The 16,658-nt window shown below is 36.3% G+C and overlaps 1 long non-coding RNA gene across 8 annotated transcripts; it reads left to right on the plus strand.

The window, feature by feature from the left end:
• Positions 1-171: 171 nt before the first annotated feature.
• LOC131079854 (uncharacterized) lies at positions 172-5,312 on the plus strand. Of its 8 annotated transcripts, none has more exons than XR_009372251.1 (9): positions 173-564; positions 794-997; positions 1,108-1,444; positions 1,543-1,749; positions 1,829-1,970; positions 2,465-2,597; positions 2,690-3,476; positions 3,598-3,944; positions 4,032-5,312. It is a non-coding gene; the product is annotated as an uncharacterized LOC131079854 (long non-coding RNA). The 8 variants fall into 8 exon arrangements; XR_009372252.1 differs by having other exon boundaries at positions 2,465-2,539; XR_009372253.1 differs by having other exon boundaries at positions 174-564; positions 2,465-3,476; positions 4,032-4,243; positions 4,569-5,312.
• Positions 5,313-16,658: the final 11,346 nt, after the last annotated feature.

The following is a 16,658-nucleotide window of genomic DNA, read 5'->3' on the forward strand; positions in this document are numbered from 1 at the left end:
ATAATTGCTTAGAAGAATTTGTTTTCCCATAAATAAAACAAACGGCTAGAAACGTCAGCTTCTCGTGGTACCAGGAATGGAAGAAATAGACTAGCAAGAAAGCCCCACCAACATGACTTTGAAATTGATTTGTTCTACGAGTTTATAGGAAACAAATGCGATAAGGTTGGTAGTAGGAAAACAAAATCTAATACAGATCCATGCGCGTGTACGCTGAGAATGCTGGTTTCATGGAAACTTCAATACCGAGTCGTTCGATTTTTGCCCGTCTATTATATAAGGAAGAAATGCACGAGAGCGTTTCAAAGCAAAAAAGAAAATGGTTTGTGAGAAGTTAAACAAATGGCTTCTATTAATTTATTGACAGTTCAGAAATGGTGATTGATTCTACGTATTTGTAATGTTCTGGAAAATCTCAGTTTTGTGTGGGGTTGGAGAAATGTATTGGGGATTTGGAGGGAGTTTTGTTCCACAGCGAGGTGTCGGTGGTTGGTGTGCAATATGCAGGAGGTGGTGGGAAGAGTACTCTAGAGTTTTGTCTATGAAATCATCTTCAAATTAAAGGTTAAATCCCCTCTAAATTATGTTCATGTTTTCCTGAATGTTTTGAGCTCTTATTAATAAGCCCATTCTCTTTTATTCTGAGTTTTCCTCTCTTTGAATGTGTGTATAAAAGGAGATAAACTGTGCTCTTATCCTGGATTGATTTATTGGTTTTATTTTATACTATAATGGGATAGGAAGTGTTTCTTTTATTAGTTGATTTACTGGTTATGTTCATTGTTTTCCGCAGAAAATGTGTGGAAAACTTATTATTTGAAGGTCAATGATACAAAACTTTTAGAGCTACCAGAGATAAATCCACAATCCCCACAGCCCCCACTGCAGAACGCTCTCAACTACCATTGTTGGGCCCAGAGGATGCTCTGTTGCCTCTGTGCTTCTGGTCTTTTGGACAGACATTTTAAGAGCTACAGATGCAAATATAGTAAAGGAGGTTTGGATTTCATGAAATTATTGTTGTTTTCTGAATTAATTATTTATTAATAAGATTATGTTGTCCAACATGGTCTGCTAATAACTTTCTATGCATTTTATGATGTGCAGGTGCAAGCAGAATGTGATGATCTGCCACTTGCTCTGAAGGTGATTGGGAGATCTTCGCATGGGAGCCCTAGTGGATTGGAATGGAGAATAACATCAGATTTATCACAGATTGATAATCTTCGCTATGTAGATTGCTGCAGGCCAGTATTGACTCCTTAGGTGATCCAGATAATGATTGTTTCTTAGACTTGGTGTTATTTCTAGAGGACAAGAAAATATGTGGTGATGCACTATTGGATATTTGTGTTTATGTTCAAAACCTGCAAAGGTGTGACGCTTTTGGTATCTTATCTGAATTTGCAAGCCGAAACCTGTTAAATTTAAGTAGCAACCCAAGGTAATTTGTCTTTCCTTTAATATTCGATCTTTTGTAATCATATTTGTGAAGGAGAATAACATCAGATTTATCACAAATTGATAATCTTCGCTATGTAGATTGGTGCAGGCCAGTATTGACTCCTTAGGTGATCCAGATAATGATTGTTTCTTAGACTTGGTGTTATTTCTAGAGGACAAGAAAATATGTGGTGATGTACTATTGGATACTTGTGTTTATGTTCAAAACCTGCAAAGGTGTGACGCTTTTGGTATCTTATCTGAATTTGCAAGCCGAAACCTGTTAAATTTAAGTAGCAACCCAAGGTAATTTGTCTTTCCTTTAATATTCGATCTTTTGTAATCATATTTTTCAACACAAAGCTGACATGCTTGCACTAAACAGGGGAAGTACAACAATCCTATATAGAAATTCCTTGGAGCTATACTTCTCTCAGCATAATGCAATGCCAAATCTGACCTTGTAAGGGCAGTTGCATAATGATCGTGCAATCCATTTGACCGTCAAATTCTCTCCATTTCCATTGGTATGTTATTCAAAAGCTTTTATAAAGACATTTCGGCCCCCAATTTTTATTTTTTATTTTTTTAATGAATTTATCATTATTTTGATGACCTTTGATTATACTTGAATTTCAAACATGATTTTCTTCATATCATAACATTTGTATCACTCTTCAAGTAAATTCAAAAGACCTATTATAAGGCTTTGATATTCTAATTTCTTGTTCAGCAGGTAAGCTCAACTGCTTCTGTAAACTACTTTTTTGGATGTTCTAGATTTTCGATTTCCTAATAAGCAAAAATATGCAACACTGTTGTTTTCAGAAATTAGATTTTTCATGCTGTAACATTAAGCACTCTTTTATTTCTGCATCTGAAATATAAGCTCTCTTTTTTTCTTCAATATATCCATTCCTGGCTTCAACTTCAATATGACGGGAACATAAACTATATAATTAATAGTCATAATTAATGCAAAATGTTTTAATTGGATTCCCTTTGTGATTTATACATGCAGATCCTTTGGAGGAAATTACTGGCATGATATGAATTTCCCTGAGACAGAGGCTCTGTTAATCTTTCGTGGGACAGAGTACTTTCTTGAATCTTCCCCCATATTTGAAATCCTAGTTTTTTTATGGCATTCAATTGTAAGTGAAAGGTCTAGATGTCTTATCTTTACTCGCTCAACCCTAAGAGTGTCCACTTGGAGATATTGATTTCACCCCTTGTTGAAAAACAGAATTATGAAGAATACAGAACTTGGAGAAAATATCTTTGAGCTCATGTGAAGGATTTGGAAAGATATCCACATTCAGTACAAGCAATCTTATATCATTTTAACCTGGATCGAAGTAGCAATTTTGAAGAGTTAGCCCTCGCTATCTCGGATATGTCCTCTCTGTCATGGTCTATTACCAATGGCTCAGTACAAAATGCCATCATGAAAGCACTGACACTATGTGCACAATGTGCTGGCAGTTTACGGTAGAGATGTGCTTCCACAATTTTAACTCTAAGCTCTGGAGTAGAAACTTTCTTGGCCAGCAACCACTTTCTCAATTTTCTCATCACATACAAGAAGCTTGAGGGAACTTAGGTCACAAATAGTTGTAGGTAACCTCTTCAAACGAGAACATTCTCTCGCATCAAACTCCCTCAATTTCTTGAGTTGTCCTATTTTCTCTGGAAGTTCTTCCAAATTCTTTCATACTGAAATATCTAGATATTCCAACTGTCCAAGTTTCCCAATTTATACTGGAAGCTCTTTCAGGACCAGTAAAGTCAATAATCTTGATATTATTAGATTGCTCATATTTCCGAGATCATATGGTAAATTCAGATGCAGATGTCCGTTGGTTGAGGAAAAGCTTAAAGAGCTACCATGCTCTGGTGAACCTGCTGGCTTTTTACATTAGCACCAGTTCTATTAATTACCGTTGTTGAAGGATGTTTTCTGTTGCTTTCTTGCTTCTGGATTTTTGGACAGATCAATTCTAAGCACTATAGATGCAAATCTAGTAAAGGAGGTACGGATTTTTTTGAAATAATTTTTTTTTATGGATTCTCATAAAAAATATTTTTTTATTAATAAGATTTTGTTGTTTTCTGAAATCATTTGCTTACAAATGTTTTTTACATTTTATGAAGTGCGTGTGCAAGCAGAATGTGCTGGTATGCCACTTGCTCTGAAGGTAATTAAAAGCTCTTTGTATTGGGAGCCATAATATGTTTGGGAAAGGGCAAAGAACAAGATTTGTAAAGGAGAATAGATTTCAGATTATCACAGAAAAGTAATTTTTAGATTGCTGCAGGCCTGTATTGACTCCTTAGATTAGTGTGTCTTATGCTTGGAGTTATTTGCAGAGGACAAGAAAATCAGTAGAGATGCATTATTGGTTATCTGGGTTTATCTTTTAAACCTACAAAGCTATGATGCTTTTGCTATTTCATCTAGAACTTGCAAGCAAAAACCTGTTACTTCACAGCATTCAAAGGTATTGACTTTCCTTTTATTAGTTTATATCTTGGATCTTCTGTAAATATATTTTTCAACACTAAGCTGACTTGCTAGCACATAACAGGGAAAGTAAAACAATCCCATATGGAAATGCCTCGGAGCTATGCTTTTCTTAGCATGATGTAATATGAGATCTGGCCTTGTATTTGGCACACCAAGACAATGTAGTCAACAGCAACAGGTTGGTCATAACAAATAGGGAATCTAGTTTGCTTGGTGAAGGGGAGTTCCTTAATGATAGTGTATTTGATATTCAAATCATCTCCATTCACACCGGTGAGTTATTTACACATGGATTTTTTTCAAATACATAGTTTTTGGAAATGCTAACCATTATTTTTAATGTTCACCTTTACTGTCAAATTGTGGAATAGAATCAAAATTCAAGCATTTTTTTCTGCATAATATTGCTTTAACTTCTATGTCATGCACAAAATCTATTTCAGATTGACATTGAAATACTAATACTAATATTCTAATCCCTTGTTCAGAGGATGAACTCAACAGTCTATGTAAATTATTCAAAATATCTAGATTTTTTGGATGCAACACTTACTGTTTTCAATTTTCAACTGTCTTATCATCACTCACTCAAGTCAAGAGTGTCCGCTTGGAGAGGTTGATTCCACCCCTTGGTGAAAAACTGAGCATTGAAGCACTGCAGAACTAAGAGAAGCTATTTTTGAGCTTATGTGAAGGATTTGGAGATATATCCACTTTCATCAACACCCAGCTACCAGATTTTAACCTGGACCACAGCAGTGATTTGGAGGAGTTACCCCTCAGTATTTGCAATATGCCCTTCTACACTTTCATGTTCTATTAGCAACTTCCATCTGCTTCAAAATTTGCCTTATGATTTTGGAAATATGAGCTATCTAAGAATGTCAAGGTTATCTGCATTGCCACGCCTGGAACAGCTTCCTGCGTCAATTGGAAAACTTGGATAGTTGGAATATCTAGACATTTCACTATGTGAGGGGTTGAAAGAACTTCCAAAGGAAATTGGACAAGTCAACAAATTAAGGGAGCTTGATATGAGATAGTGTTTTCGTTTGATGACGTTATCTTCAACTGTTTGTGAACTAAGTTCCCTAAAGCTTGTTACCTCTGATGAGACAATTGGGAAGCTGTGGTTGTGGACCAAGAACATTTCTTTTCTTGAGCTTAGAGTTGAAATTGTGGAAGTACAATTTAGTTTGAATTGTTTTGATGAATGACTTATTTTCTAATCTTTCATGTTGAAGGACAAGATCCAAGGTTCTTGACATCCTTGTGAAAGTTCCAACACATTTTGATACTCGTTGGCACAAATCAATATAAGTTCCTGTCTATTTTCAGCCTATGATTATGATCAACTTTTGTGGTAAATTAAGCGTAGTAAACATTTTGAACTGTTTTGTCCATTTATAAGAAGACATTTCTTTGTTTTTGTATAAACCTAGATGGGAGTATGCAAATATGTGGGAGTTGTTCATGCTGCAATTAAATTTGGCTCAAGAATTTAGAGTGCTCATTTTCTGTGAATGTGGTACGTAGATTAATCCAAATGCACATAAGTTTACAATTTCCAGTCTTGTCTCGTGACTTTTAAGTACACATTATAGAAATTTTCTTCTTTTATTTGGCTACTACATGTAACAACCACCCCTTGGTTGCTATTAATTTTTTCTTTGGATTCAGTTCACAACAACTATCAACTCAATCAACCACTGTCATGGTGATGACTCCATGCCACCACTTAAAAGCTTACACTAGAAAGTATTAAGCTTCTGATGTTAGGGTCATCCCTTGATGCAGACCTATTTCTGAACCTGCAGGTGAGCCTTCAAAGGAAAAACAAATTCTGTTCTGACCTAGCTCATGAAGATAAAGAGAAAATGGTATAACTAAGAATTAAGAAGGCTTAAAGAGAAAATGGTATAACTAAGAATTAAGAAGGCTTTGAAATGCATAATAAGAAATTGTATTCTATTCATACTAAGGTAAATACTAATATCACACAGATAAGATTTTCATGCTAATTCCATCTTGTTCTGTCTCCTACTTCGTGTCTTCCTTTTCTCTTCCCCTCTCCTATTCTTCTCACCCAAAACCCCTAAAAACTAACCCTAATTAATTACTATCGCCCAGCTCTCAAAGCTATCACAGTTATGCAGTCCTATTTTTATTCTTCAATCTAAAAATAGAAAGGCATGACAACTATTTGATAGTAATAGAACTACTAAACAGTTAACTAAAAATAGCAATAACAAGTCCTTAAAAAATTGAGTCAACTCAACTGATAGGTCATGAGGAATAGAAGTTTAAGGACAATGCTCATCATACCCTCCTCTCAGAAAACCTAAACTTCTTAGTTCTAAAGTTGTTCGACTGTGCTTCAGTAAGTCAGCTTCTGTGATCCACGAGCTGTAAGAATTCAACAGTCCTTCCCTTTTAACAAAATATAGCTTATGAGAATTGGACCATGTAGCCATCAGTTTAATATCCAACACTAATGCCGCATGCTCTCTATTCTTCTTTACCAAACACTTGATCTAATAATCACCTTTTTTCTCATTCTGCTCATCTTCCACCTGATCATCATTGACTCTGGTTGAATATGAGTATGGATCAGCAACAATAAAGATAGGTCTAATATCCAAGTCTTTAGGTAAATCAATTTGGTAAGAATTCTCTTTTATTTTCTTCATAATTTTGCATGACCCAATCCACTAGCTTTTTACTTGTTATAAGTCCCTTAGGGATACCTTTTCTTGCATAGATGTACAATGACCATGTCTCCTTAAAAGATTGTCCATCGTCAATGCAAATCCACACTCTTCTTATACTTCTCATTCATGCATTGCAATTTGAGCCTAACTTGATTATGCATTTCTTGGATATTTCCACAAAATCAGTAGCTTCTTGATTGTTATGTGGTTTTACTCAAAGATCAACTAAGTCTACAATTCCTGTAAGACTTGTACCATAAACATTTTGAAATGCAGACTTACCCATAGACCTACTTATGCTGGAATTTAGGCAAATTCAGCTTGGGTAGTGTTGTGACCTAATCACACATCACCCTATCCCAGATAGGGACCCCCTAGCTTTTAGGCCCTTTTGGTCGTTTGGTCTTGGTTTTTTGTGTGTGTTGGTGGCAATCTCTTCAATCTCTCTGCGTTGCAGATATTCTGGGGTCAGTTAGAGTTAATCTGCTTCTCTATCGAGCAAATTCTGTGAAGTCTAAGACCTGTTTTGTCCTTTTTCTAGGGTTTTGCCTTTTGTCCTATATTTTAGGGGTTCCTGTTAGGGTTTTGGGAAAACTAAGCATATGACTGGAATCAGGACCCTTCAAAGGACCTCCTAGTAAAATTTGAGCCCAAATGGAGCAACTTTCTATTTTTAGAAAGTCCCTATTTTTTAGGGATTTTTCCGAGTCCCGGAATGTCGCCATTTTGCCAAAAATCAAACTTACTATTTTTAGTAATTTCTATTTTTAGTAAGTTTCTATTTATAGTAAGTCATTACTGCACCCTGTCTAGGGATCTAACGCTGGCACCTGGAAAGTTTCTATTTTTGGAAAGTTATTATTGGCAGGGTCAGTCAACCAAGGCGACAAGGATCAGGTATTCACAGACAATTCTAATTCTGGAAAGTCAGACAATTGACAGAGAAAGCCAGAAATGGGTCAAGTACAAAAAATCCATGCCCAAAATGGAAAAGGCATTCACAAGAGGAAAAATCTGTGAATCCACAGACAGAGCCAAAATGCACCCAAGTCTGGATTGGGGCGCCAAAATGGAAAAGCCATTCACAGGAGGAAAAATCCATGAATCTAGACTGGACTGGGGCGCTGAATTGAAGATGCCAAGGAGAGGTGGAAAATCCATGAATCCATGGACATGGTGAAAATGCGCCCAAGACTTAACCATTTCGCGACTCAGGGCTCTGACAAAGACTCTGAGGCAAACTCTAGTGGATGGGAAAGTGATCCAAGAAAATGAAGCCTATGACTTTCCCCGATGGTTCTATGCCATCTGTTCAGGAAAGAACACCCTTGACAAATTCAACATTGACTTTGTCACCTTGAAGGAGTCTATCAGAGGGATACAGGAAGAAATCCTTAGTGCCATGGAAGCTTTATTTTCAAGGAAACTCAGTAACGGAGGACTAACAGTGAATGTAATGCCCCGCCAGGAAACCCCTAAGGGATTAAGCCATAACACAAGAATAAAGTGCAACAAATTTATTTTTTTAAAGTTACACCACAATAAGATACAACAAGATATCAAAGATTCAGATTACATAGCGGAAGACATCAACTAACACCTAAAGAGTTTCCCAACGAGATTACTTAAATTTCACAATTCACTTAACTCACACAATTAATCCAAAAAGTTGAATATCTTAATAACGAGATAATTCATAATCAGGATAATTTCTTTCAAAGGAGGGAAATATAAATCACAAACAATGTTTCATCCATTAAGATCTATTCATAATCTTCATTCAAGCTTTTCATTTAAAATTACAAGCCACACATCTAATATTCTAACACACTAGAATTCCATCATAACATAAGAGATCTTTTCAAGCATACTTCATTTCTTTACAACAACTGAATATATCCATTACTCTAAGTTACGTTCTTTCATATTCCAACTTATTGCATTTTAAAAGACGATTACATACATGCACCTATGATAAATCTCATCTAAACCACTTATGCATTCGATCAACATGGTTTTCAAGAAAGAACCGCATATAAACATTTAAAGTTAATTCCATTTATCCACTTAACCATTCTACATAAGCTAATCATACATGATAAAGCTGAATAAAGGAAACATAAGAGAATACATCACATAACACCATAATGATCTCGGAGTTCACCCCTAAAGGGCTACATCTCCGGGTCTGCTCAACTGCAAGACCCCTCTGATTAATAATAAAGTTAAGAATACAAGAGGTTACACCATTACCATCCAGCCATCAAGGCGAAATATAAACAATATACAACGACCGCATCGGTCAATTAATACATAAACAATCCCTGAAAAGAACAGGATCCAGCTGAACATAATCAAGCTAAAACAAAGGTCCAGGAGAGCATCCATAAAACTGAGCCATCACCACCCAAGGTCTATCATGAAACTGACACTCACAAGGGTAGAGACAAAAGGACGACCCACAAGGTACTCCTAACAGGACAAAACGACAACACACTAGCGAACGTAGGGACAAGTGTCATCACACAACCTGGTATGGTTACCATGGCAAGTCTTCATAGGTCCCGGCCCCATACACTGGGTTACCCTGGCAACCTAATCCGAGCTTCCGGCCCATCCAAGCCTCATGTGGACCCACACATCCTCTCGTGATGACAAGGATGATGGTTTGCCATTTCAGGCCTTCTCACAGCATGTCGAGTCTATGATAGCACTCGTCCCATGTGTGAGGCACAATTATCTTACTTAGAGATTTCATTCTAATCTACTGATAGGTCATCACTTATTAGACTCACTTTCGACGGGTTACCCAGCAGCCACTTTGGGCGCGGCCTCCAATCGAAAGCCACTTTCCATACGACACTAGACTATACTCGGATGAACTCATAACCAAGGAATACACATGGTCAGACGAACGGAGTTCAAAAAGAGAGACACAATCATCAGGTCAAACACGACTCAAAAGTAATCACTTACTGACAGTACTCTAACTAGAGACCCGACCAACAACGGTCAACCACAAATCATCATTCGACTCACACAAAGAGGATATGACCAACTATGACAACATCACAATACAACAGTCAACTCGGAATCGAGGACTGACACAGGTACCCCAAATCACGCCATACGACAGGGACCTATCAAACAAAGCACTCTTGCCGTTTCATAATTAAAGGCGAATACAAAAATTAAACTCGCATAGGCAATAATCGGAAAAGACAATATTTTCTCAAATTGATTTAAGCATAATCGTTGATCCAATTCTCTGATTGATCTAATCATTAAAAGTCGATCAAGTTTTCTACAAGATCTAAATCAGATTACAGTTATCTACCTCACCTAGGAATAGGTTGATCTTGGTTTTCTAACTCTCTAAGGTTCAAAGCATCGAACCGACATATAAAGTCATAATGAGTTTTTAAACCAATTCAAATTAATAAAAATCAGACAACCATTAATCAAATAAATAAGATATTAATCTCCAATTAAAACGTCATTGACATACTGGTTTCAAACCAACCTCTACAGTTTCATATTTTCAAGTCTAGATGCATTATACGGATCACGGAAATATAATTATAAAAAGAGCGTCTAAAAGGAGATAATCATTTCCAAAAGCACATCGTTTAAATTCAAATACCAAACGATAAATATTTCACTACTTCTCAATTACTCAAATGATATGTTCTAAGATAATATCTAACATCATCAATTAGTAATTACATCGTATTTCAACGATTTTCCAATGACATAATATTCTATTTTGTTTTTTAAACAATACTACCTCAATTAGCCAACTTCCCTAATCAGCTAGAAGGTAAGATAATAACTAATTAATCCAAGATCAATCAGAAAGTAATCAATAATATTCAATTGCGAAATTACAGTTGTAGAACTTAATTAGACAGAGGGCATAAGTCACGAAATGAAGTTGGATGACAATTAACCTATAAACTCCATTATAAAATTAATCAATATCAACTAGCATTTGCCACTATTATGCCACCTTAATCAAGATTAAGAACTAATTAAAACTCAACATTAAAATAACATACATTAAAATGATATTACATATCATATGCATTTTTTTTTGAATGATAAAAAAAATACATTAAACAAAAAACCATGCTAAAAACTATGTTTTTAAAAAAAAACGCATTTAAAATGAGGCGAGGGCGGGCCGTGCCCTAACCCTAGCCGGGGAAATCCCGAGCGGCGGCACCACTGCGGTGCCCGCAGGTCCGCGGCGCCCTGCGGCCACCGCAGTGTGCCGCGGCCCCAGTCATAAACACAAGCGAGGGAAAAAAAAGAGAACGAGCGGGGGACGACGGGGGGCGAGGGGAGGAGGAGCGGGTGGAGCTCCGCTCCCCGCCCTCCAACCCCAAACCAACAGTCCGAACAAAACAACGCGCCCAGTTCGTCTCAAAAAATATTATATTTTTTTTCTCAAACACACAGTTCGATACACAACAAAACGCCCACTACGAAGATTATATAAATTGATTAAAAACGCACAGGTTCGAGACAATAAAAACAAAACGCCCACCACAAATTTTGATAATAAAATTCGATTTACTATGAATTCGGTTTAAACGAACTGAGTTTGGTGTCATATTTTCTTGATGGTTTTTCATCCTTTACAAACACCCAAGGGTTTCAAATGCCCAAAAAGAATAGAGGAATTAACAACACCTCAAAAACACTTCCAGCCAAGCTAGTTAATTTACTAAATCAGTTCATAAGCATGGCATTCAATGGAGAATCTAAAACCAAGAACATGAAAACATTCAAACCTCCATTTCCATTTTAAACAATAACTAAAATTGAGAATTGGATCTTACCTGATCTCGCGTTCCTGGCAAGATCTGCTGAAGAGCCCCAATCTCCAGCTACCAAAACCTCCCTTCTCCATCCAAAACCCCCAAATTTCATCTCCAAAATCTTTTCAACCAAAAATTTTCTCCAAAATGTCCATTCTCCAAAATTTCCCCAAATTTTGGGTTATATGGAAGAGTTGACCAAAAATTCTATTTTTGGAATTAAAAATTTTATTTACAAATAATTCTCAAAATTTAATTCTTTTCCAACTATCACAACAATTAAATTGCTTTCAAATCAAAAATCGATTTTCTCATTCAACTGAAATTTAATCTTTCTAATTTCAAAAGCCAACAGAATACAATCAATCTATTGCGATAAAATACAAAACTTTCTTTTCGACAGCATATTCAAAATGCATTTAAAATTCAAAATCAGTCATTTAAACGAACTCACTCCCAATCTAAAATAAGCAATTCATATCAACGAAAATCGCATAACGAAAAACCCGATTAATTTAATCCATAAATCTCTAATGCACAAATACATATTTAATCAAGATAATTACTAAGGACTAATTAATCAATTTATCCAAGCACGCAAACCGAGAAGGTCAACCCAAACAGACGACTCGCAAACCCAAACAAAAAGGGATTTCCGACGACGATTGGCGATGCTCACAGGAGCACGACTAAGGTCAACTAGGGTCTTACGACCACCTAATCCAACTCTAAGGATTAAAGAGGTACACTCAAACCTGTAACTCCAGGTGAAGACGAACCTCGCACCCATGCGGCATTGTACCTAAAATTTCCTGCAACCAAGAGCCATACATGCATACATATATAAACTTAATGAAAGCGTTAGCTCGATATTAATACCACGAAATAAGAACACTAAACAACTAGCATATAACTAGTGTGAAAACCACATCAACAACTATGCGTTAAATCAAACATCTGACTTTAACATTATATTAAGATAAACTAATCAAGATTAAACCAAGGTTAGAGATTGATTAGGGTAGGGGTACTACATTCTCCCCCCCTAGGTTCCGACTTACTCCTGGAAGTCGTAAGGCTAGATGGAGAACATGTTGTACGCATCAGCCCTGAAACTCATTCAACAAAGATCAAATTGCACATAGAAATCTTTCCATAAATAAATGAAATATTCTTGCAAAACCTTTACAAACGCCATTATCCATTGGCAAGATACATCTAAAACCATACATTCCTTAAAATATTCTAGGAATTATCCACCATCATAGCAGAAAAACAAGAATTTTCTTCCTTTCATTACACCAAATTAAAACATTACAAAGGGGTAAACAACAATTACCATAATCATCGACCAAAAATGACAAGAAAACATGCCATAAGGATCAATTTCCTTTACCCATCCATCTTTTTCGTAAACTTAATAACATAGAACTAGCTCAAAATATCAATTTCTAGCACCAAATTAACTTTCAATAAATAAGAGCAACAAAAATAACTCAATTGTTTACACTTGCCAGGCATAAGAACACCTTTCCAAAGACTATGTCCCATAACATAGTGACAAGCTAACACAATTTACTCCATGATACAATTAATAACCATCCACATAACTGGAATGCATAACAGAAAAGGCCACATGTGAGCATGTCTAATGCTTGGTCAAGGATAACATGCACGATCAACATCTTTATGCCTGATCTCAAAACAACAATACGATCATAATATCCAGTATCTCACTCAAAGGCTCGATGGTGCTAGGCACACCATAGCGGTGCTACCTTCCATACAAGACCTTTGTGAATATCCCTTGTTGAGCAAGGTGGTTAGCCTCCAAGAGATAGTCACCACACATAGGTAGGTAGTGGGTACTAGATGCATCACAGCCTCACATACCCCCATCCTCACGGTTCCCTACATCTACTTCCTCGCACACACTCTACCAATTCCGTATCATACGTCCTTGGAGAGGAATTTCACATCTCGACACAAGACCAGCATCCGAAAACAATAAGGATAAACCAGTTTAGCCACCAAAGTACAGATGAATAAAGATAATAAATCATCAATTCCAACAGTAAGGCAAGAAAATAATCCGGAATTTCAACACCAAGTCAAAAGTGCAAAAGATCACAAGATCGTGGCCAAACCTTCAAAGTCAAAGTAAAATAAATTGCTGATCCCCAAAGAAATATAAAGAATATCACAACTGCACATAACATCACTATGTGACTAACATCTAGCCACCAACAAGGAAGGAACAACTGACTAGCTATTGCAGTAGCTCTTCATGTGGTGCGACATAGTCACACTACCCACATGGCATGCCGGTGTGCACCTCGACATCACCTCGCATCACGTCGTCACGTGGCATGGCAATACCCCAAGTGGAGAAAACACACAATGGACGTATCCCGCATGGTAGTGCACCTCGCAGAAAAAGCACGCGCAAGTCACATCCCACATAGCGACGTATCTAGAAGGATACTCGCCGTAAGTCAGAGGTATACATGACTAGGGTCCACCCACATGCCCACCAACACATACCAACTGGCAGCACATGCGAATAAACCTACCTTTCATGAAGACAAGGCAAAGGATCCTCCAAATAATACCATCACGATACACAAGAATCACCATCCATATGCTCAAATAAAGGAAGGGAATAGGCTAACACATATAAACCTATAAATAGATTCATCAAAAAGGGAAAGTATTGAGTACACCCTTGATACAGTTTAATAGTACAACTATATCATTCCTTGAAGTAGAGAAGCTAAAGTCGCTTCGCGCCGACATTACTCGTACGCCAATCCATACTATTCAAGGAACGGTCACTTCGAATACTACCCCTTAACATACTGAGTTACCCACAACCCGAGGTTTGGTACTCAGCAGGAAACAAATAAACAACATTACATAAACAGTATGGTTTCCCATACTCATAAGCAACATATCCTCCATGGTTGATTACTTCACCAATCCATGGGCACATATAATAAGCACTGGTTTCTTACAATACACACAAATACACCAGTACTGGTTTAGTCACATTTACGGGGAGTACTTTTCAGTACGCTAACATCTATACAAGGAAGATTTCAATTATGCTTTCTATATAAATAACTGAATCAAGTTCACTCTAGATTCAAGTACTGAATTCATTAACAATTCACAATTATATAAGGAATTAACATCACTCCTATAGCTTTCTCGAATCTCGCTAAGCATTCATAACTAAATTACTAGCTAAGCAAATTCATTTCTAAAGCTTAAGACTTTCATCTATCACTATGAAGCCAAAATGCAATAGTACAATATCACATGTTTTATAAACATTCTATTTAAATCAAAGCATTCTTTACTATCATTTCTAAAAATCTTAGGATTAGGCAAAGAGAAGGGAAAGAGAGTTTGATAATCAAACTGTTTCCTGCGAAGACACAAGATCAAACAAGATCACGCTACATTACAAAATTTCTCACTATAAGCCTATCATTTCAATTACACGGTTCTCATTTTGCTACCGTTTAGAAGGATGCCAATCAGCCTAACAAAAACATTTCCAATAATTATGGTTGCAATAGGAGGTTCTAGTTTCCCAAATAAAACAGAGATCAAGACAAGCAATCCTTCCAATAATGCAAGACCTCATAAGAACACTCACTTATAATAATACAATATAGACACATGTCATAATTTGCAACCTATTAGAAAAGATCACATTACGATCAAAGATAAGCAAAGAGCTATTACCCAATTAAAACATATTAATGCATGCACATCAAACAAGCTTTTCATTCGCACTTTCTAAACACATTAAGGTAATTACATATACCCAAAAGCGAGTTCAATGGAGCATTTGCTAAAATAAATCTTCAATCAAACTGGTTTAATGAAACACATAAAACAGTCTTTCGGAACACACATAAAACAATCTTTCAGGGAACACATTAATACTCTCTCGAAGCTACAATAACATGCTCCTTTTTAATACTTCTTCTACAAACCAAGCAGTTTCACATAATTCAACTATTCGCATAGTAATGCACCTTACTAAGGTAGAATTTAATCATGCTACTCCTACAACATACACATGGAGAATTCTTTTAAACGTACACATACAGTTTTCTCCCAAAACCAATATAAATTTTTTTTTTTTAAACCCATAGCCCTTTAATAATCTAAAAACATAAGCGACATAAGGCTCATACAAGGGTTCAAGAAGTCACACCCTTTTCTCTTGCAACAAGAAACTCAAATCAAAGATAATTACACATATCCTAATCACTTTAATTTCCAGAAGGAGAGAGAGAGAGAGGAATGGTGATGATCATTTAATTTTCTACAAAATAAGCATTCAATAATTGCCATACTAGTCCTTCAAGCGAACAATACTAAGCTAGATCATAATCTTAAACAAACACAATTCGCACTTTCAAATTCAAGACAAGCACGGACCAACCCAAATAGATTAGTCTAAAGAGTACAACACTCAATAAGGGAAGGTACATACGACTCTCTTTCAAAATAAGAGTAATCGTAGACCAAGACATCAATAAGAAAACAATGCACGAATAAACATTCAAACACCAACATCAAGAAGGTGAAAACAAGGTGTGAACACACACACGTTACACACCAGCTAAGGTTTGCTCAATCACTCACATGCAAAAGGAGGACAAGCATACACATAAGGTCGATACACCTCACACAAATAGAGGGCACACGCGACACCAGAGATCCCAATGTTTGCAACATGCGCTCTGATACCAAATGTAATGCCCCGCCAGGAAACCCCTAAGGGATTAAGCCATAACACAAGAATAAAGTGCAACAAATTTATTTTTTTTAAAGTTACACCACAATAAGATACAACAAGATATCAAAGATTCAGATTACATAGCGGTAGACATCAACTAACACCTAAAGAGTTTCCCAACGAGATTACTTAAATTTCACAATTCACTTAACTCGCACAATTAATCCAAAAAGCTGAATATCTTAATAACGAGATAATTCATAATCAGGATAATTTCTTTCAAAGGAGGGAAATATAAATCACAAACAATGTTTCATCCATTAAGATCTATTCATAATCTTCATTCAAGCTTTTCATTTAAAATTACAAGCCACACATCTAATATTCTAACACAC

This window comes from Cryptomeria japonica, chromosome 4, assembly GCF_030272615.1.
Source record: "Cryptomeria japonica chromosome 4, Sugi_1.0, whole genome shotgun sequence".
Taxonomy (NCBI): domain Eukaryota; kingdom Viridiplantae; phylum Streptophyta; class Pinopsida; order Cupressales; family Cupressaceae; genus Cryptomeria; species Cryptomeria japonica.